Genomic DNA, 23,669 nt, shown 5'->3' on the forward strand with positions numbered 1-23,669 from the left:
AATCATTTGCGTATCACAGCATCGTCTTCCTGTCGGTTAAATTTCGCGTCTGTAGCACGTCATCTTCGTGGTGTAGCAATATTAAGGGCCAGAAGTGTATTTATTGAAATGCAGCATCCATGCACTGTAACAAATTGAGCCCCTTTACATCTCAATGTTACCGTTAAGTTTCTAAGGAAGTTGTAACAAATTGCCTTATACATCATCAAGGTACAATAAGCGTCAAATAAATTGCCAGACTGTATACCAAAAATCTTTTTACTTCTGTGCAGTAACTGACCGGCACACAGTTGCCTATTCGAAAACTGCTCTTCGTCATGAGAGCGTCACTATCCCATGAGCCAAAACATTATGACGACCGCCCATTGCGAGATTGTATGCTGCCTCGTAGCGCTAAGGGCACGTGACTCTGTGAGAGACGTATAAGAGTGGAGCAGAGACGACCAGGAGATCATTTGTAGCGATGATAAGTGACTCAAATGCGGAAATCCGCAAGCGAGTTTGACAAAAGCCAGCTTGAGGTTGCCCAGTGTCTGCGAGCGATCATCTGGGAAACGGCGAAGCAGGTCGGCTTCTCGCGTGCTGCTGTCGTGTGCTAACTCGACAAGCAGGCGACATGGAGGTGGGCTTCGGTATCTCACCACATAGCATAGACGTCAGAGGCTTGCACGCTCTCTAAAGCACGATAGACGAGAATCTATAGCAGATCTGACGACAGAGTAGAATGCTGGTGGAGGCACTAGTGTTTTGGAGCACGCCGTTCAGCGCTCAGTGTTGAACATGGTGCTCCACAGCAGCGCAGCAGACGACCCCCAATGTGTACCCAACAATATCGCCAGTAATGATTACAGTGGGCACGGAATCGTCGAGATTGGACGGCGGATCAGTGGAATGGTGACGCCTGGTCGGATGAATCCCGCTTATTTTTGAACGAGGTAATCAGGTCGATGGTCGTGTCCAGGCACGCTCTCATCCAGGTGAAAGGCTGCAGCCCCTCACGGACGCAGGCCGATGGGAGCAGTGTTATGTTATGGGGGACATTCACCTGGACTTACATGGGACACCCGGTAGTATTCGAAGGCTCCGTGACGGCTGCGCACTACGCGAACATCATTAGGGACCGCCTGTAAGACCTTAAGCTTGATGTCTTCCCCAGCGTGGTCGCGTCTTGCAACCGATTAACTGTCCTCGTCATAGGTCTAGAATCGCGATGTAATGGTTTGAGGTGCATGATAGTGAACTCACGTTGCTGTCTTGGCCATCAAATGCAGCTTATTCAAGTCCGATGAAACCCAGTTGTGTTACTATCGGGCACCAGGTACATGACCACAAACCAACAGGGAACTGTGTGACCTATGTTTAAGCGTCTGGTGCCACAAACAGCTTGAAAAAGATCAAGTACTTGTCGAATCCTTGGCAAGCAGAACAACTACTGTATTGTGTTCCAGAGGTAGATCAACACGCTGTTAGGTACGTGGTTATAATGTTTTGGCTCAACAGTGTAAATACTGCACATACTCCATTAAAACCAGTGTATAGAACGTTGCAAACGAATGTATGTAAAATGGACAGGTTTTAAACTCAGATAATGGCGTTGATGCAGAATACCAAGAGTAGCACATTTAGATACAATGCAACACTTTTTTAATTATATACGGATTTACCGAAATTATTTAGTATCTATTCCGACCATTAAAGATCACAATTGTTGCGAACAGTAACAAATACCTGTCAACCCTGTGGGCGTCGTAAACCAATGTTTGTAACTATGAGCATAAGTAACGAAGATGCTCAGGTATCTAACAGATATTACAAAATATCTTCTCAAACTGTAGTGACAACGTTGTTGTATGTAAATACACAATGTAGGCAGCATATAAGGAGGCTGTAAGTATAATCGTAAAACGTAAATTGCAATATTTCATCTTTAACGTGTTACTTCGATAAGTTTTCGATCACAGTCTGAATTATTCTGATGACCCGTTAATATTTGCGACGCAGTAACAAAATTATGGTTTCCGTTCAGTGAAGCACGGTAAAACAATCGACACAGTCAATTTGATTAAAATCCAGGCTTGTGCGTTATAAAAATAAATGTACTACTCCCATCAGCCGTGAGGTTAAGCTCTGAGCTTTTAAGCTACGCAGTAAACATAAATCTTTATGCTTCAGTGAGCAATTTGGAAAAGCAACCTAACCCATAATATTTTATATGAACGGCAGAAAAAACTCAAGCATTCATAATCTAGCACAACTGCAACTCGGATTAGCGTTCAACAGTGTTCAATGGAATGATTCCTCAGCTCTTTAAACATTGATTTTCAAGCGTAGAACTGAGCCATCAAATTCAACGCATAAATTGTGAAAATCAATTCGATCGGAGTACACAGTTATCTGCTAGATCTCTCAGCATCACATTTAATAAGCAGCACTCGTGGGACTACGTTTCAGCATCTTTAGTCATACAGGTTGCAAAAAGATACCACTTAATACTAATGTTTTTGCAAGGACCAAGAAGCTGGCTGCACCACGGAGCACGAAAGAGATTTTAAAAGTGACACACATATTACCAGAGCTATGTATGTATGTAAGTAAAATGATGTTTATCAATTTGTCTTACCCATTAACTGTTCTTTCGGTGTTGTATTTGCAGACATTTGAAAATGACCGAAGTGCGAAAGTGGCTAGTAATGTGATATGTATATATAATTGAACAAAGATATCTTGTGCAACAAAACTAAGGTGATTTTCAAAATAGTCTCACCATTTAGAAATTACCATGTTGGGCTAATAGAAAGTATATAGAAGCTTCAGCGAAGAGGGAAACGCCGCGCGGGATTAGCCGAGCGGGTTAAGGCGCTGCAGTCATGGACTGTGCGGCTCATCCCGGCGGAGGTTCGAGTCCCCCCTCGGGCATGTGTGAATGTGTTTGTCCTTAGAATAATTTAGGTTAAGTAGTGTGTAAGCTTAGGGACTGATGACCTTAGCAGTTTAGTCCCATAATATTTCACACACATTTGAACATTTTCTGAAGAGGGAAACGTTTCGTCACGGAATCGTGAAGTAAGCATTACAGAGATACTCAACGAACTCCAGAGACCGATGCAACAAGAAAGGCGTTGAGCAACATGGAGAAGTTTGCTGTAGATCTTTCGAGACTATTCATGCCTTGAGTCGGAAAATACACTCATACTGATAAATTAAGGATAATGCTGATACATGGTGAAACAACGCTCTGGTGGGTGGTTTGCGGGTATAAATCACCGCGGAGTATGACCTTGCGGTGCATCTGACCTGCGGTCGTCTCATCGTGGTGCTGGCAGCAATCCACATATGCAGAGGTGTGTTGGTGCATGTCAGAGCACGGTGCAGCGAGTAACTCTGCTGACGTTTTCAGCCCTGCTAATGATGCCTGTGTGTTGAAAATGGCTCAAAGAACACCTATTGATGACGTTATGAGGGGTAGAATACTAGGGCGACTGGAGGCTGGTCAAACATAGCAGGTCGTAGCATGTGCCACGAAGTATGATCTCAAGGTTATGGCAACGATTCCAGGAGACAGGGAATGTATCCAGGCGCTACAGTACGGACGTCCACAGTGTAAAATTACACAAGAAAACCGATATCTCACCATGCGTTCCCGCAGACGGCCATAGATTAATGCAGTAAGCCTTGCTCGGGACTTTTTCGCAGCCACTGGAAGAGTTGTCTCCAGACACGCAGTCTATAGACGACTGAACAGACATGGTTATTCGTCTGGAGACCTGCAAGGTGCATTCCACAGACCCTTGGCCACAGGAGAGGCCATAAAGCCTGGTGTCAAGAACACAGTACTTGGTCATTCGAACAGTGGTCCCAGGTTACGTTCACGGACAAGTCCTGGTATAGTTAGAACAGTGATTCTAGCCGCGTTTTCATCTGGCGTGAACCAGGAACCAGATACAAACCCCTTAATATCTTTGAAAGGGACATGTATGGAGGTCGTCGTTTGATGGTGGGGCTGGGATTCGGATTGGTGCATGTACACCCCTGTATGTCTTTGACAGAGGAACTGTAACAGGTCAGGTGTACAGGGATGTCATTTTACACCAGTGTGTCCGCATTTTCAGTTGTGAAGTGGGTCCCACCATCTTCCTGACGGATAATAACGTACGGCCCCACCGAGCTGCCATCGTAGAGCGGTACCTTGAAACAGAAGACGAATTGAGTGGCCTGTCTGTTCTTCCGACCCAAACCCCATCGAGCACGTCCGGGATGCTCTTGGTCGACGAATCGCTGCAGGTCTTCAAACCCCTAGGACACTTCAGGAGCCGGCCGTTCTGACCGAGCGGTTCTAGGCACTTCAGTCCGGAACCGCGCGACCGCTACGGTCGCAGGTTCGAATCCTGTCTCAGGCATGGATGTGTGTGATGTCCTTAGGTAAGTTAGATTTAAGTATTTCTAAGTTCTAAGGGACTGATGACCTGAGATGTTAAGTCCCATAGTGTTCAGAGCCATTTGAACCATTGGAACACTTCAGTTGCTCCGACAGGCACTGGTGCAAGAATGCGAGGCTATAGTCCAGCAGCTGCTCGACCACCTGATCCAGAGTATGCCAGCCCGTTGTGCGATCTTTGTACGTGAACAAGGTGATCATATCACATATTGATGTCGGGGTACACGCGCAGGAAACAGTGGAGTTTTGTAGCACATGTGTGTCGGGATAGTTTTCTCAACTTATTACCAATACCGTGGACTTACAGACCTGTGTCGTGTGAGTTCCCTATGTGCGTATGCTACTAGCGCCAGTTTTGTGTAGTGCCACATTGCAATTATTCGTAATTTATGAGCATCAGTGTATATTACCTCCTCCTATATAAGCCTCGAAAAATGACCACGGCAAAGATTCTAGAAATTACATTTCTTACGGTCGTTTATCGACAATGACTCATCCAACGAACCATTCGCAGAACAGAGAGGGGCAGAAATGATAGTGTTAGCACAAGTACCCTGTGCTATAGACCGTAAGATAAAAGTGGGGAGAATTAGGGGACCTGCTGATTGGGGTGAGTAGTCTACCGATTGCAGAGCACAAATTGATAGGAAAGAAAACTGTCAGTATTCACGAGCAGCTACATGAGTACCACTTAGCTGACGAAATGAATCACAGTATTACACTGAAGACGAATCAAGGAGTCTCTCGCTACTAGTGGAAGAAAGAGAGCTTTATTGGCCAAGAGAACTCTGCTAGCTTGAAACGTAAGTCTTGATCTGAGAGAGAAATTTCTGAGAATCTGTTTGATAAAGGGCATCATTAGATGACGGTTAGTCATGGCCTGTGCAGAAGCAGCTAAAAATAGAATCCGTGGTGTTTGAGATGTGATGTTTCACTTGAATTTTGAAAACAAAGTAGATTGATAAAGTAGTGAACGAGGAGCTTCTCTGTTCAATCTGTGACGAAAGAATGATGTAGAAAACCATGACACTCTGAAGGAACAAGACGATAGCACTGTTTTACCATATCACATTGTAATCTACACAATTCTGTGGAGAAACGTTGAAGGTAACCTATGTAGGAGATATCAAGACAGGATATGAATGTAAGTGATCTCTCCTTTGAAAGGGAACACACATAGCTTGGTAGTGCTGCAAATGCTGAAAGGAGTCACGATTTTCATGCAAATGGAAACATCATAGTGGGCTTAGGTTCCCTAGTGCGGCTGGTTATATGTCGTATAAATCAGTATAATCAGTGGCAATACATTTAAATGGAAAAATGGTCCAGTTGTTGTTGAGCGATGCTGTTCCCTGTACGAGGAAGTCCAAGAAACAAATTATATTTTACCCTAACTTAAATCACAGTAGATGTTTATATCGTGAGTCACACCGGTGTGGCTAAGACAGTAGTCTAAAATAAGACAAAGTGGATACGCTGAAAAGGTAAATACATACACATAATATAAAGGTGTGATAATTCTGACAATACAACTTTTACTGTTAACATCTGTTTTACTACACAAATGTATAGTTCATATCAATATTAGCTGGCATTAAAATACTGAAAAAAAAACTTCTACGAACACACATAGTGGTACACATGTTGATATGGCTGTGTTTCAGTCAATTTATAATAATGTAATCAAAATAACCACGGGTGTACTGCCGGTCTATAGTGTCCAACGGGCACAATATTTCGGCGATAAAACATGTCGCCATCATCAGGTGAACTGACGGACTGAGCTCCTGTGAACGTGCCGGCACGGAGATCCGTACGCTCTGGCTGCTCAGGGGGAACTGGGTTCAGTCGCGGCGGCGGCCGATTTAAATACCCTCCGCCCGCGGCGCGCTCCCTCCGCCGTCCGCGCCCCGCGCCGCGGTAGCGCGGTGGAACAGATTGCGACGGCGTCTGAGATGACGTCGGTGTGATGGCTCTGTCCGCCGTGGTCGTCACAACTATGAGTTTGCTCGATTTACTCTTGATTAACTCAATCGCTGGTTCCCAAGCCTTGCTAAGATTATAGCCACAGTCACGGTTTATGAGGTCGCCATTGGTGCGAATTTCGCTGGCCTCTCTAACAACGCTGTCCCAGTATCTCTACGTCTGTACCAGAATCCTCGTGCGGTCATACTCCATAGCTTGATTTTCCGACAAACAATGTTCAGCGACCGCCGACTTGCTCGGATACATTAGTCGAGTGTGCCTCTGGTGTTCACGGCATCGATCCTCGACGGTACGCATCGTCTGACCAATATACCACTTGCCACATTGACACAGAATCTGGTGTCAATGTGGCTTACTTTTCCGTATAGTTCAACATGATTAATTTTATTTTATGGGACAGCTGTCTCAGATCTAATAACGATAAAATTTCCTCATTTGTGGCATTCTCACTTGGCAACAACGAAATGAGGTCAGAAACTATACTCGTTAAATGATTCTTTTTCTTGGGCTTTCAGTAAGTAGGATGATTTACTCTCACACAGAATCCGTTTGGCCGTTTAACCTGGGATACACTGTCTTAAAGGCGGTGACCTTTAAGTATTACTAATTGGTCGGCGGCGGTAACATTTTATGGAGAGTTATACAGTTTAGGCAGTATTCTTTCCACTTCTCTCAGATACTAAGAATGTGAGCAAGTTTGTGAGTAGTTGATCTTTCTTCTCTGGTGGATTTCTTATCAAATCGCAGGACATGAGATATCATACAAAATGTTTCATTGTTTACGGTTGCTCGAAATATGCTCCGCGCAGTATCCTTATCCCACAAACTTTTTTCAGGTTCCCCATGAGATCGATATACACTGCACGTTATAAGAGTGCTATGGGTGAGTTAAAAAACCGAATCACTGTCGACCATGAACACGTTGCCCCTCAGTATTTGACATTTCTGTTGTTTAATTTTGAACCACTGTGAAACACTATTTCAAATGAACATTTTACTATTTTATTCTGTAGGCCACAAGTCTGTTAACTCTTGGGGCACTCCTGCTGACATTAGAAGCTAACAGGCGACCATTTTGTGTTGATGGGTGTAACTGACATTCTCTATTGCTTTTTTAGAAAGAAAAGAGTGTACGTTATTTTCGAATTTCTCTGGACTGTCGTCACTGTCATCAGAACACTTGCTTTCAGATTCGTTACTTTCACAATCTTCAAATTCAGAAATTGTCCCTTCATCAAAGAAGAATTTACTGATTATTTTAACGCAACATCGGTCAGCGATGTAATCGCCATCGTGTCATAATTCAAACTAGACAGAAACAAGAGAGATACAAATAATTCAGAAGTACTAATAAATTGTTTGGAAAAAGTGCGAAACAGGAATATTGTCGTGAACTCAGAGGAATTTTGTTTGTTCAGATTAAACTGGAATTATAAAAATCAATTATAAAAATCAATTAAAATAGAAAAATAAAAACTATTTGACATTGGGGTAATCATATTTATGTCCAATTATTATGACCTGAACATTTAATACCGATATGTCTCTGTTAAGTTGTATGAAAAAACTACTTACGTTTTTTTGAAACATATTTATACGAGTATGGATCGTAAATTTTCAGAAAAAGTCACAAAGTTTCATGAATTTATCTTCGTATTTATGTAATCAAAAACGAAATTTGTAACGATCTTAGGTCATATAGATACAAACCGAACAACTGAATTAAGTCATATGGATTTGTTTTCCTACTGAATGTATTCTTCAACGCAAATGTTCGCGTTGCTCCATTTAGAGATGTACTGTCAGACTGAGCTGCACCTGCATAAACGATGTGATCTTGTAGTGAGATAATTTTGTAGATGTCGGTTCGATGAGAGACCGTAAATTCCGGAAAAGTTGCTGACAGCAAATGTTTGCTTCATTCCATTCAAAAGATTTAAGTCACTAAACCCACATTTTAATTTCAGTGTCGATCGTAGACACTTCCGAAACCACTGACGCGGCTTACAGGAAAGAAATGACAGTGAAAATAATGAAAGCAAGACGTGATTGAAATAAAATCAAATTTTCTACTTTTTTCTACGGCAATAATGAAATTGGAAGAGATTTGTAACTAGTGGAATCTCTACGATTTACTGATGGGGTTCACAAATCTTTGCAATCATCCTACGAAGAAGTGGATGAAATCCCGCTTTTGAGTTTATGAAGTTGTCAAAGGAAAAAAAATTGTGGCGGAAATATGGAATATTTTCAACATGATCTGAAATGTATCTGTCACATCTTATGATGCAGTGAGGTCACTTTCTGTAGACAAAGGTGTTTTGTCTGATAAAAGCTCGAATGTTAATATGTGTAGGAGCGCTGATAACTTCGATGTTCTGAGCCCATAACCTCCAAACACACACACACACACACACACACACAGAGAGAGATAAACGCTCAAACCTTGGAGAAGAAATTTTGGAGACGTTGGTTACTTGGTAATATTCTAGAACAAGAAAATATGCAACTGAATTATGATACAGCACAGTTTTATTGTTTTGACCCATTGTGTATATTTGATGATACGATACTGCGTGAACGTGTGCGTGTTCAGGATTAGATAGTGCATGTAGCAGAGGTAGGATTCGTTATGAATAGTAAGATAGGGACGAAATTGTGTTACTGTGAACAGTTCAGTGATAGCGTTGCTCTCATCGGAATAGATAGCAAACAACACGGACACCGACAGTTGAGTTATGTATGCTGGCATCGCACACCGCCGATAAGGATATGGAGAGAGTATCTGAAGATATTTAACAGGTAATTCAGTACGTAAAGCGAGATCAAAACCTGATAACCATAGAGGACAGGAATGTAGTTGTAGGGGAAAAAGTAGAAGAAAGGTATACGGCAGAACTTGAGCTTGGAAGTAAAAAACGAGAGAGGTGAAAGATTGAGTTCTGCAACAAATATCAGTTAGTAATTTAGAATACCGTATTCACGAATCCGAAGAGGAGGAGATATACTTGGAAACAGTTGGGACAGAAATGAACAGATACGCTTGAAGTTCTCTGAGGCTAATAGCGATACTGAATGGTTCAGTAGGCAGTGCATTTGAAAAAGAATGGGCATCTCAAAATTGGTAAATCACACAAGCTGATAAGATAAACGCAGATGCAAAGAAGGTAATTGCTAAGAAACCATGGACAACAGATGAAATACTTTAGATGATCGATCAAACAAGAAAAATATACACTGAAATTCAGGAAAACATACATACAAGTCATACATGAAATAAATAGGAGATGCAGGGAAGAAAAGGCAAAACAGCAGCACGAAAAATATGAATAAATTGCAAAAGAAATGATTATCGGAAGGATGGTTTCAGCATATTCGAAATTTAAAACAACTTTTCGTGAAATTAAAAGTTCAATCGAAATTCCACTGATAAAGGCAGAGGGAGAGCGAGAAGGTGGAAAGAGTACAATGCAGGCCTCTATAAGGAGAAGACTTGTCTGATGAAATGGTAAGAGCAGCAACAGGTGTCGACAGGGAAGACGTAGAAGATCCAGTATTAGAATCAGGATCTGGATTGTCATTAGCGACAAGAAACGTTCAATCAGAATTTCTTAAATCATCGGGGGAGGTGGAAACAAAATGTCTATTCACGTTAATGTGTAGGCTGTATGAGTCTGTCGACATATTGTGTGCCTTTCGGGAAAACTGCATCCACACAATTCCGAAGACTGCAAGAGCAGGCAAGTAAGTGCGCCATACATCGCACAATCAGTTTAGCATCTCATGCATTCGAGTCCATGAGAAGAATATCATACAGAAGAATGGAAAAGAAAATTGCGGATTCGTTAGATGACGATCAGTTTGGCTTTGGGAAAGACATATGTACAAGAGAGGCAGGTCTAATTTTACGGTTGATAGTAAGACTATAGAAAAGTCAATACACGCTCAAAAGATTGGTGCAAAATGTTCGAAAGTTTAAAAAATAGGTGTAAGCTGTAGGAAAAGGCGGGTAATATAGAACAAGAACCAAGAGGGCACGATAAGACCGGAAAGCAAAGAACGAAGTGCTCGGATTAAAAACGGTGTAAGAAAGGGACGTAGTTTTTCGTCCCTCGTGTTCAATCCGCACAATGTAGAAACAATAACGGAAAAAAGAAAGGTTCATAAGTGAGATTAAAATTCAGAATGAAAGGATGCGATTGATAATATTAGCTGATCTCATAGCTGTCCTCAATGAAAGTGAAGAAGGATTGCAGAATGTGTTGAACGGAATGAGAACAGAATATGAACTGAGAGTAAATCAAAGAATGAGGTGAGTATTGAGGTATAACAGAAGTGAGGACAGCGGGAAACTTAATTTTACAGTGGAGAATAACGGAGTACAATGAGTTAAGGGTTTCAGTTACCTAGACAGCAAAATTACCTATGACAGACGGTGCAAGGAAGACTTAAAAAGCAACTAACACTAACGGAAGAGGGATTTCGGGCCAAGAGAAGTCTGCTAGTATCAAAAATAGGCGTTAACTTCACGAAGAAGTTTCGGAGAACGTACGTTTGGAGAATAGCATTGTTTGGTAGTGAGACATGTACTTTGTGGAAACGAGGACAGAAGGGAATCGAAGCGTTTGAAATGTGGTGCTTGAAAAGGTTGTTGAAAATCAGATCGACTGATAAGGTAGTAAATGAGGAGGTTCTCCGCAGAATCGGCGCGGAAAGGGACAAATGGAAAACACTGATTAGAAGAAGGCACAAAATGATCGAACATCTGTAAAGGTTCAAATTGTTCAAATGGCTCTGAGCAGTATGGGACTTATCTTGTGAGATCATCAGCCCCCCAGAACTTAGAACTACTTAAACCTAACTAACCTAAAGACATCACAAACATCCATGCCCGAAGCAGGATTCGAACCTGCGACCGTAGTGGTCGCACGGTTCCAGACTGTAGCGCCTAGAACCGCTCGGCCACAGTGGCCGGTCGCCGGTTAAGGCATCAATAGTAACTCTAGCGGTATTAGAGGGAACTGTAGAGGGTAAAAACTGTAGACAAAGACAGAGATTGGAATACATGCAGACTCGAAGCCTTTGAGATGTGGTGCTAAAATAGATTGTTGAAAATTAGGTGGACAGAGAAGGTAAGAAATGATGAGGTTCTTCGCAGGATCGGCGAGTAAAGAAACAAATGGAAAACATTGACAAGAAGGAGGGAGAGAATGAACCAACATCTGTTAAGACGTTAGGGTAGCTCTAGTGCTATTAGAGGGAGCTGTAGAGGGTGAAAATTGTAGAAGACAGGTACTGGAATACATCCAGCAAATAGTTAAGAACGTAGGAAGCAAGTTTTTTTTCTGAGATGCAGAGGTTAGTACACGTGAGTTACTCGTGGTGGGCCGCATCAGACAAGTCAGAAGACTGGTGAATCAAACAAAAAAAATTTCATGAAAACACAGCTTCTAATAATTGTAGTAAAACTGACATTTGGGTACATGTCCAAAAGAACAGACAACATATCCACATAAGTACATAGTTGTGGCAACACCACCCCTGACACTCTTCTTCTGTGCGGATGCACAAATATTGCCCGAACTCTTACGGGACTTGGTAAGAAACTCTTTCACGAGTAATGAGTGTGTTGGGGTGGGACAATACGAATGTAGTGTGTGGACATAAAAGGTGAGAATGTGGGTCTCGCGGGAGGCGTGCGCGAGATAGTCTCTGCAGTCGCTCGGTGGCTCATGTGGATAGAGCGTCTACTATGTAAGCAGGAGATCCCGGGTTCGATTCCTGGTCGGAAAACACATTTTCACCTGTCCCCGTTAATATATATCAACGCCCGTTAACAGCTGAAGGTATCAATATAATTCTAATCGCGTTTTAGACGGCTGTAGGTCATAAACGGCGTCTGTTCTTTCAGACATGTCCGAAAGAACAGACACCATATCCATATAGGTATATTATAAATTATGCCTTAAATTGTTTCCATAAGAGTACTGTCCAACCACATAACTTCACATGGATGAATCAAGTGAGAAAACAGCATACGCACTAATTTCAGGAGGATATTCACATTATCATGATCTCTGTACCGATGCGACATTTCTTGTTTAATCCATAGTTTTTCTGCTGCCTTCTTCACGTGTCTAGCTGAAGCTGAGGTTTCTTTGATCTTGAGGGTAGCGTGTTTTGGTGTTATTTTGTAATTTAGGCATTGTTTATTAAACCAAATGTGTTGACATGCTTTCGCCTTTTTGGTTAGCATTCGTCTATACAGCACAGTTAACGTTGCTTGCCTTCCATTCAAAATCATTGTAATTGAATGGAAAGATGGGGAGGTTAATCTGTACCAGGTTTAAAGAACACCGCAGAAGCTGAAGAAGCCTGATTCAGCATTTACGCAAAATAGCCTGAACAATAACGACAAAAACACGATAGACGTACAATCCCTACACATAGAGGAAAATGGCGGATAACTCCACGAATAAGAAATTTTAGAAATTAAACAAGAAATGTGTATATCAACACACCTTTTATTGAACGAGCAGACCCAGTCCATTTACCTCTTTTGGATGAGCTCACAACTCCCAGAATAGAAGCCTAACTTTGGGCCCCAGACCATCGTTGTTAAAAATACTTTGGCTGATGCATAACTTTAGTCCAGTCATTGTAGTTTAACTGGCGAATGTGTAATAATGGACGTAATTTGTTAAAAATTATCGTTGACATAATTGTACATTAAGCTATGTATCGATACCTTGAGAAGAGATGATTATCCCTGCCTTGTCATCATGTTTATCTGTGCATTACCATCTTTGCGAATCAGTAATGTACCTGAAAATGGGCTTCAAACTCGAAACCTAGGTTGTGCAATAACATAAATAATAAATTGTGAAACAATGCTAAAAACAGTGTTTGTTTAGTGAATTTAAATGTTTCGCCAAGAACCCATAACTGATTCAATTAAAAAGATGCCTAAAGTAGCATCTGTGATGGATTTCTTAACATTCTATACTTTTTTACCCATCTCTGAAATTACGTTAGCTCCCCTATACTCACAGCGTGCAAAAGTTATGTTTTCGACTCTATTGAACAAATGTGACTGGCTCTGACTTAATATCGGGTAGTATTAATTCACGCAAGGAAAAAAACAGATAATTAGTCACTTAAGAACAAAACATTTTTTCGGAAGTCTAACCAAAGTAAAAGAATATTGCATTCACTCTTGAATGAAAGAAAGTTAGAAGCAAAGGAGGCTTAACGGCAGAAATAATTACCCGTTATTTAAATCACAACCTGTCCAATAACTACTCTGAAACACTACCGAACATGAATACATATACATCTACATCTACGTGAATACACTGCTGCTTCTATACCGTTCCTCTCTCGAACGACACGCGGGAAAAACGAGCACTTAAATTTTTCTGTGGGAGCACTTATTTCTGTTATTTTATCGTGATGATCATTTCTCCCTATGTAGATGGGTGGCAACAGAGTGTTTTCGCAATTGGAGGAGGAAACTGGTGATTGAAATTTCATGAGAAGATCCCGTCGCAACGAAAAGAGCCTTTGTCTTAATGATTGCCGTTCCACTTCACATATCATGTATGTGACACTATTTCACCTATTTCGCGAAAATGCAAAACGAGCTGCCCATCTTTGTACTTTTCAGATGTCATCCGTCAGTCTCACCTGATGCGGATCCCACACCTCACAGCAGTACTCCAGAATAGGGCGGATTAGTGTGATGAAAGCAGTCTCTTTAGTAGACCTGTTGCACCTTCTAAGTATTCTGCCAATGAATCGCAGTCTTTCGTTTGCTTTACCCACAATATTATCTATGAGACAGTTCCAATTTGAGTTGTTTGTAATTGTAATCGCTAAGTATTTAGCTAAATTTACACCCTTCAGGTTTGTGTGACTTGTCGCGTAATCGAATTTTAGCTCATTTCTTTTAGTACTCATGTGAATAAATTCACACTTTTCTTTATTCAGGGTCGATTGTCACTTTTCGCACCATGCAGATATCTTGTCTAAATCATTTTGCAAGTCGTTTTCATCATCTGATGACTTTAAAAGACTTTAAACGTATAATTTTTCCAGCATATCCAGGGTAGATTGAAGTCACCACTGACTATAGTTATACGAGCAGGCTACGTATTTGAAATGAGACTCAAGTCTTCTTTGAACTGTTGAGCAACTATATCTTCTGAGTCGGGGGGTCCGTAAAACGATCCAATTAATAGTTTAATCCGATTGTCAGGTATAGCCTCTACCAATACTATTTCACACGAACTATCTACTTCAATTTCGCTACAAGGCAAACTATCTCTGACAGCTACAAATACTCCACCACCAACTGTATTTAATTTATCCTTTCTGAGCACTGTTAGATCGTTTGAAAAAATTACCACTGAACTTATTTCCGGCCTTGCCAGTTCTTTGTACCTACAAATATTTGAGCTTCAGTGCTTTCTATTAGGGCTTGGTGCTCTAGTTCTTTCCCAACAGAATTACGACATTTTACAACTACAATACCAATCGCTTCTACAACTACCTTACTGTGTTTTAAGTGCCCACTTTTAGACAGATGCCTCTTCTGTGGTTCCCTGAGACCCTCTGACCTAAAAAAACCGCCCATTCCCTTCCGCACAGACCCCGCTACCCGTGTAGCCGCCTCCTGTGTGTAGTGAACTACTGACCTTGTGAGTGGAAACCGGAAACCGACCACCCGATAGCGCAAGTCCAGGAATCGGCAGCCTACACGGTCACAGAACCGCCTGAGACTTTGATTCCGACCCTCCACTCGGCTCTACCCCAAAGGACCACATTAGGTTCTATCGACGGCGCTGCAAATGGTGAGGTCCGCCTTAATATTGGAAGCAAGACAGGCAGTTTTTACCGTTTCCGCTAGCGGTCCGAAACCAGACAGAATCTGCTCCGATCCAAAGCGACACACGTCATTGGTACCGACATGAGCCACCACCTGCAGTTGGCTGCACCCTGTACACTTCATGGCATCCGGAAGCACCCTTTCTATATCCAGAATGAGTACCCTCCGGAATGCACACGGAGTACACACTGGCTTCCTTCCCCTCCTTGGCAGCCATGTTCCTAAGGGCGCCCCATTATGCGCCTAACGCTGGAGCTCCCAATACCAGCAAACCCACCCTCTGTGAATGCCCAAACCTTGCGGGCCCAGGAGCTTCCTCTGGAACAGGGTGGACGACTTCATCCAGTTCCGACACATCGTCAGCCACAGATAACGCCTGAAACCTATTCGTCAAACGAACTGGGGATGCACTACGAGCAGCCCCTCGGAGTTTTTCGCTGCCTGCCAGACTTTGGAATGATCTCCCACTCGACCACGGGTGAGGGGTCAACGTCGGTGCTGGCAGTACCTGGGTCGGTCACAGCAGTGGACAGATTGGAGGAAATGTGGAACGTGCTCTACATCCCTTTCATCCCAGCGTTCGATCCCCCTCGGTGACGTCCCTTGGCAGCAGCCTCAAGTTATGTGACAGAAGTAAACACAGCGTGGACCTGTGAGCGAGGGGTCGGCAACTCACCTCGCATCTGTACACAATAATCAAAGTTCCCATCCATTTCTGTAGTAGCTCCTGTTTCAAGCTCGTAAAAATATGCAAGAAACGAATGGTGTACTCACCTAATTAGCAGTGGGAAATCGAAGGCCTCCCTCACTGACAGTCTAACTGACACTGAGCTGTTGTAACCAAACAAACAAAAGCCTGTACGATACGACGGTCGATACAACGGTCGATAGCAACTGTGGTACTGTACACTACACTGTTATTGCAATATAAGGTTGTGCCTAGTAAGCACTCGAACACGCGACAAATACAAAAATAAACTAGTAACTACACAGATAACGGAAAGTAAGTCACTACTGTTTGAAGTTCGTCAAAATATGTAACAAGCGAACGGTGTACTCGCCTTATTAGTAGCAGGAACTAGCGGTGCACTTTCGCTGACGGTCAAACTGAAAGTGAAACAGGAGAATATTAAGCTATAAACAAGGCTTAAAACGACAGCTAATGGCGGCACATGTGCAGTACGTTGCTCCAAGAAACATGAAGCAAAGCATTAACATAACAGAATTGGTACCATTCTGTGATATTACAAAGTGACTGTGTGACTGACTGCTGCGGGTCTGGTATCGGTGGCTCTTTGCGGAATGATTTGTATATTCTCCCTTAAAAGGCAGATCTCAAATAGTCCGTAGATATTACGAAATTGCGCTGCCTGCGTTGTTCAGAAGCACAATGCTATGTTCCTTCAGACATGCTTGCACGTCCAAAGAAGCAGACACTACAGGGACCACAGCAGATATGAAATACGTGAAACGTCTTCGCAGTTGCCAATATGGACAACCAACAGCTGTTGGAATGACGAGAGTGAAAATTTGTGGCGGACCGGGATTCTAACTCGAATTCCTGGATTATAGCAAGCTGTCGCCTTAACATTATTCAGTCTGAGCACATTTCACAACCAGACCCAAACATCCATATGTCGTCAACAAAGTGTGTAAAACCTGAACTCATACATACATTATCTTATACCATAGCCAAGATAGACCCTGAGGGATGGCAACTCATATTACATCACAGAGGACGAGGTGGTCTGTGCCAAAGGCGTACCAAAGGCACCATTGTAAACACCGGCTATTTACACAAAAGGTAATGGAAAAAGACATTCCGAACACTATCTCCTGCAGGGGGAGCTCGAGTCACTGCCTGCAGAAAGTATCACCATGCCAAAATTTCATTGGCTTGAGGCAGCTATTTAGTGGCTAGAACCAGCCACGAAATTCAGTTCACGCAAGACGCCGACCACGTGTACCACGACAGTTGAAGATTACGTTTTTGTCTCTGAATTCGACTGTTACTATTGTGTGTGTGTGTGTGTTTTACCACGCACCTTTGTACAAAATTAGAAGTGAACAATTGTTTGCCTCAATTAGGAGACTTGGTAAGTAGGCTGTTTAGGTTTGAATATCACTGGCTGTGCTGTGTGCAGTCTGTGGCCGGTTTGCATTGTTGTTTGCTGTTGTGGTGTTGGGCAGTTGGCTGTTGACTGAGCGTAGCGTTGCGCAGTTGTAGGTGAGCCGCCAGCTGTGGTGGAAGTGGGGAAGTGAGATGGCGGATTTTTGAGAGCGGATGATCTGGACGTGTGTTAATTAGAAACAGTACATTTGTACGAATGGAAGTCATGAACTGCTATATATATTATGACTTTTGAACACTATTAAGGTAAATACATTGTTTGTCCTCTATCAAAATCTTTCATTTGCTAACTATGCCTATCAGTAGTTAGTGCCTTCCGTAGTTTGAATCTTTTATTTAACTGGCAGTTGTGGCGCTCGCTGTATTGCAGTAGTTCGAGTAGCGAAGATTTTTGTGAGGTAATTGATTTGTGAGAGGTATATGGTAATGTCAGTCAGGGCCATTCTTTTGTAGGGATTTTTGAAAGTCAGATGGCGTTGCGCTAAAAATATTATGTGTCAGTTTAGTGTTGATCAGAATAGGTAAAGAGTGAAATGTCTGAGTACGTTCAGTTTTGCTCAGCTGTTTGAAAATCAAATAATGTAAATCAGCACAGTAATTCAATAATTTTTCTAAGGGGACGTTTCAACTCTTACTGGCATCGTTATTGTTACTCTTCATTTTGTGGATCAGTGATGAACCTTGTGGACATAACATCAATAAAAGTTGTGTTTGTGAAAAGTTGCAAGTGGTCAGTCACAGCACATGACGTATGCTGTCCTTCAGGTTAGATATTTTTATTGAGTGACTTGACCAGTGTAGCCGGATAAATATAATATTCCAATGCCTATGTTGTTCGGAAGTACGATGCGATGTTCCTTTGGGACGTATATGCGTGTAAGAACGAAAGAGCACCGACGCGACTGCAGCTGTTACGAAATATATTAAATCTTTTCGCAGTAGTGGACACGGACAACCGTCACCTGTGTAATGGAATGACGACAGCGAAACTTCGTGCGAAACTTTGTGCCGGACTAGGACTCGGATCCAGATTTCCCTCTTATTGCGAGCAACCAACTTAACATTAGGCTGTCTGACCACGCTCCATATCCAAACCCCATCAAACACGCGTTTCTGAAGGAACATTGCATCGTACTTGTGAACAGCACAGGCACTGCAGAATCGTATTCATCCATCTACTCTGAGTAAGCTGCCTTCAATGGAAATGTCTCCCCAGTATGGGAATATAGATAATGGATACACGAGTGCAGGTTGTACAAACGTGGTCGACGATATATGGAGGTTTCGTTCTGGCTGCGGAGCGAGCTCAGGTGAGCACTCCCGGTAAGTGCGAAATCCAGGTTTCAAGTTCAGGTCTGGCACAAATTTTCGTTGTCATCCTTCCATTAGACAGCTGATGATTGTCCATATTCGCAACTGTGAATACATTCCAAGCACTCGTTATTGCCTGTCCACGCTGTTGGCAGAAGTAGACCATGCGCTGGAGGATGCGGCGTGGAAACATGTCTGCAAGCTTCATGTAGAGGCTGTTGCGTGGGACTGAGAAATGCCAGGTGAGTAGTTATGCCTCTAAGGTCGTGGCCTCTCACAGTATTTTTTGTGCATGTCTTCCTCCACACATAACATTCCTTGTATTGCATTTGGTTTTAGAAGGTGTCATATTAAATGAACCATTGGGCTTGTGAACTAGAAAATATTTTTCTGATGTATTGAATTAAATTTTCATGAAAAAAAGACGCATCAGATTGAATGTGTGCAGTAGTTTATTAGGACGAATTTGGCTTCGTATAAATTACACTGTGAATAAATTATGTCGAAGTGTGTGAGAAGAATTGTTAAATTAACCTAACAATCATTGTTTCATTGTTGTACTACGTACAGTAATGACATTTAGACATGTAGCGTGTTATAATGCTCCACTTGTCAGGATACTGGATCGTACCCATTTACTGCTTCTGGTGTAAAAACGATGGTGTTACCACCATGACCAGGTGTTCAGTTTCCTTTTGCGGATAGTACACTGCTGCTCACCTCAAAGAAGTCACCGCTCTTATTCCGATAGCCGCAAAACTCGGTGCTTATTACGCCCCTGCACACGTAGTCCGGGTTATATTGCCCAGAACTAAATTTAAAATATGTCCAAACCCTTGGCTGAAGTAAATTTTGGAGTGTGGTTTATTTTATTCACAGACCTTTCCCGAAGAAGATCTGTGACTAGAAGCAGCTTAATAAGAACAGATGGCCTCAGAAATCACAAAGGCTTCATTCCACTGATCTGCATAATAAATGTTCACTACATATTTTTTAACTCACCACAGTCCAAACTTAAGTCCGATATACGAAGCAACCAGATTATTTTAGTGCATCAAAATAACTGGAGTCCCACTGAAAACTACAGAACGACCGTATCTCGTAAGAGATATGTGCACCAGAATTTCCTGTAAGTTAACAACCATTTACGTGATTTGGTGTAAGTATTTAATACTTAAAATTGTATAGTAAGCCCTTGGTCATGTTGGATGTACTAATTGCTGCCTTCAGTGTCACGCCCAATGCTCATAGACTGTAACATGAGAATTGAAATTTTCTACCATCAAATGTTCAAATTTGTGTGAATTTTCAAGCGACCAAACACCTGCGGTCATAAATCCCTAGACTTGCAAGCTACTTAAACTAACTTATGCTAAGAATGACACACAGACCCATGCCCGAGGGAGGACTCGAACCTCCGGAGGGAGGGGCCGCGCGACTCGTGATATGGAGCCTCTAACTGCGCCGACAATCCGCGCGGCATTCTTGCATCTTTCAGTAGGTAGCGCGATAACATCATGGGGAGATGGAGCGCTTTGTAGAATTTCTTTTCTTTTTAGCCAAGCCTAAGCAAGCTGGGAGTGATAAAAGGGTTCCGAATTCGGTATATTTTGAAGGTAATTTGAAATTCAGTTGGGCATGAATACTGAAGGAAAACTCTCGAAAACCTTCATCGTGGGGATGGTAATGTTTGTAGTTTGATCCTGAGACACTGGATACCAGACAATAATATTACAAATGTGTGTGTGTGTGTGTGTGTGTGTGTGTGTGTGTGTGTGTGTGTATTTGATTTGGGTATGTGGGTGGGAGGACGGGTTTCTGTAATTTCATGGTGATATCACACAATGAGTTACAGGCATTGGCTGTGAGAGAGATAACCACCGTTCACTTGCTGAAATAATTCAAATGCCACTGACTCATAGACCTGAAGTTAAAGTGGAAGAACAACTTTAATTTGTGGGTTTCCGCAACAGATTTCTCGGGAATAATACAAGTAACTAAAATCTTCCTCGAGCCTATTGTAAGTTTCTAGTGTAATACGGCTGCAATTTCAAAACTATGTACATAACAAATACAAGAGACGATATTCGTTTAAACGTTAACTTCCTGAACATAAACTGAAAACTGTAATGCTTCCTTTTTACTTACTTCCCTAAAAGCTGTCATCATCATCATCATTTAAGACTGATTATGCCTTTGAGCGTTCAGTCTGGAGCATAGCCCCCCTTATAAAATTCCTCCATGATGACCTATTCAGTGCTAAAATAGGTGCCTCTTCTGATCTTAAACCTATTACTTCAAAATCATTCTTAACCGAATCCAGGTACCTTCTCCTTGGTCTGCCCCGACTCCTCCTACCCTCTACTGCTGAAACCATGAGCCTCTTGGATAACCTTGCTTCTCCCATGCGTGTAACATGACCCCACCATCAAAGCCTGTTCACCCTGACTGCTACATCTATAGAGTTCATTCCCAGTTTTTCTTTGATTTCCTCATTGTGGACACCCTCCTGCCATTGTTCCCATCTACTAGTATCTGCAATCATCCTAGCTGCTTTCATATCCGTAACCACAACCTTGTTGATAAGGTAACCTGAATCCACCCAGCTTTCGCTCCCATACAACTAAGTTGGTCGAAAGATTGAACGGTGCACAGATAACTTGGTACTGACTTCCTTCTTGCAGATGAGAGTAGATCGTAGCTGAGCGCTCACTACATTAGCTTTGCTTGAAACCGTCCACCTGTTCTAACTTTGTTCCTCCTATTAGGCACTCAATCCATTTATATTTCTTTCCCGTTGACGTTACTTTGATTTTGGAGATGCTAATCTTCATACCATAGTCCTTACATTTCTGATCTAGCTCTGAAATATTACTTTGCAAACTTTCAGTCGAATCTGCCATCACAACTAAGTCATCCGCATAGGCGAGAGGCCTTATTTTGTGTTCACATATCTTAATTTCACCCAGCCAGTCTATTGTCTTCAACATATGATCCATAAATAATATGAACAACAGTGGAGACAGGTTGCAGCCTTCTCTTACCCCTGAAACTACTCTGAACCATCAACTCAATTTACCGTCAACTCTAACTGCTGCCTGACTATTCATGTAAAGACCTCTAATAGCTTGCAAACGTTTGCCTCCTATTCCAAAATCTAACAGACAATAACTTCCTCCTAGGAACCCTGTCATATGCCTTTCCTAAATCTATAAAGCATAGATACAATTCCCTGTTCCACTCATGACACTTCTCCATTATTTGCCATAAGCTAAAGATCTGGCCCTGACAACTTCTAAGAGGCCTGAACCCACGCTGATTTTCTTCCACTTGGCCCTCAACCAATACTCGCACATTCCTTACAACAGTACCTGAGAAGATTTTACCCACAACGCTGATTAAAGAGATACCTTTGTAGTTTTAAAATCTTTTCTGTTTCCATGTTTAAAGATTGGTGTGATTACTGCTTTTGTCCAGTCTAATGGAACCTGTCCCGACTCCCACACAATTTCAATTATCCTATGTGGTCATTTAAGACCTGAAATTCCACTTTATTTGATGAGTTCCGACTTAATTTCATCCACTCCAGCTGCTTTATTGCACTGAAATCTATTGACCTAAAAGCTGTGATGCATAATTTTCAATAATGAACCATTCTCAACAGAAACAAACTATTCTGCAACAAAAAATTTGAGTTTGTGTTGAGTTGCCCCCAGTATGAAAAATTGAGTTTATTTACGCTGACACTACATACTAATACAAACGCAGTATTTTAATTTTTTTTACTGTTATTCAACTGTTAATAGAAATAAGACTAATGTAATAATAATAATTAATGAAAGAATCACAAATTAACGGATATTAGGTGGAAGTAAAAGTATTCTGACAAGTGAAAATACTTTAGTTCCATGTCATTTGTATTCAGTTTGTATTGGTTTACTACGCGCAAACGTTACAACGCATGATTTACTAGTGCCGAGTTGGCTTCTTTACTTTTCTGTAAGGCAAGGAAACCGCCTCCAAAAAACGGAGATGCTCGTGCTCCCGTATTCTTGCCAAGCCATCCGAGACGGAAAAAAAATTGCCGTACCACAGACATATTCCACTGTTTGTTTGCCACAGCAGGTTAATTCCAAGGATGAATTTTCAAAGGGTTCTACGCATATTGTTTTCCAGATAGTCCGCTAAAGCACACACACACCTACACATCCACACACACAAGTGAAGCTTCATCTCCGACTTTTCACAAAAACAACAAGGCGGGCGAGCGAAATGCTCTTGGGATTTTATATTTTCTTCTTCTGCTTCTTCTTCTCCCTCCTCTCCTGTCATGTATTTAGCCCTACACGGCGTGTTGCAGTTACATTTGAAACTTCCATCGTTTTGCTAGTCTTTCAAAGTATCGTTCGCCTTGTGGAACATATAGACAAAAATGTAGAATTTACTTCGATTCCTTAATACGATACCTATGGGACATCCGTTTGGTCTTCCGCCTTTGCATGTATAGAAAATGTACCTATATTCTCTTTATAATCTCACTTTGTGTGCACTGCTACCTTCCTGAGGGACTTCGTTTCTTTGACCTGTAATCATATTTATCTTTTCTTCTCATTACCCAACATTTACTGCCATACAGCAATGCTGGCGTCGACATAACAATGTTAAACGTAACATATGATTCTGTTCATTCATTATTTTGATGAGATCTTCTGATGCTATCATTTAGATACTTTAAGTTCTCAATCATACCTTCCTTATTTTGGTCTCCTGTGTAGCTTGGTGTAGTATGTAAAAATTTCAATCTATCTGCTTGCTCTATGACGTTTTTTCTATAACTATTTTCGTGTTTACTGGATTTTTCGCATAGAGAGCCAAGGCTTTGGTTTGTGTACTGTTAAAGAAATGTCATGTAACTGACA

This window comes from Schistocerca gregaria, chromosome 5 (assembly GCF_023897955.1).
Source record: "Schistocerca gregaria isolate iqSchGreg1 chromosome 5, iqSchGreg1.2, whole genome shotgun sequence".
In the NCBI taxonomy this organism is placed as follows: Eukaryota; Metazoa; Arthropoda; class Insecta; order Orthoptera; family Acrididae; genus Schistocerca; species Schistocerca gregaria.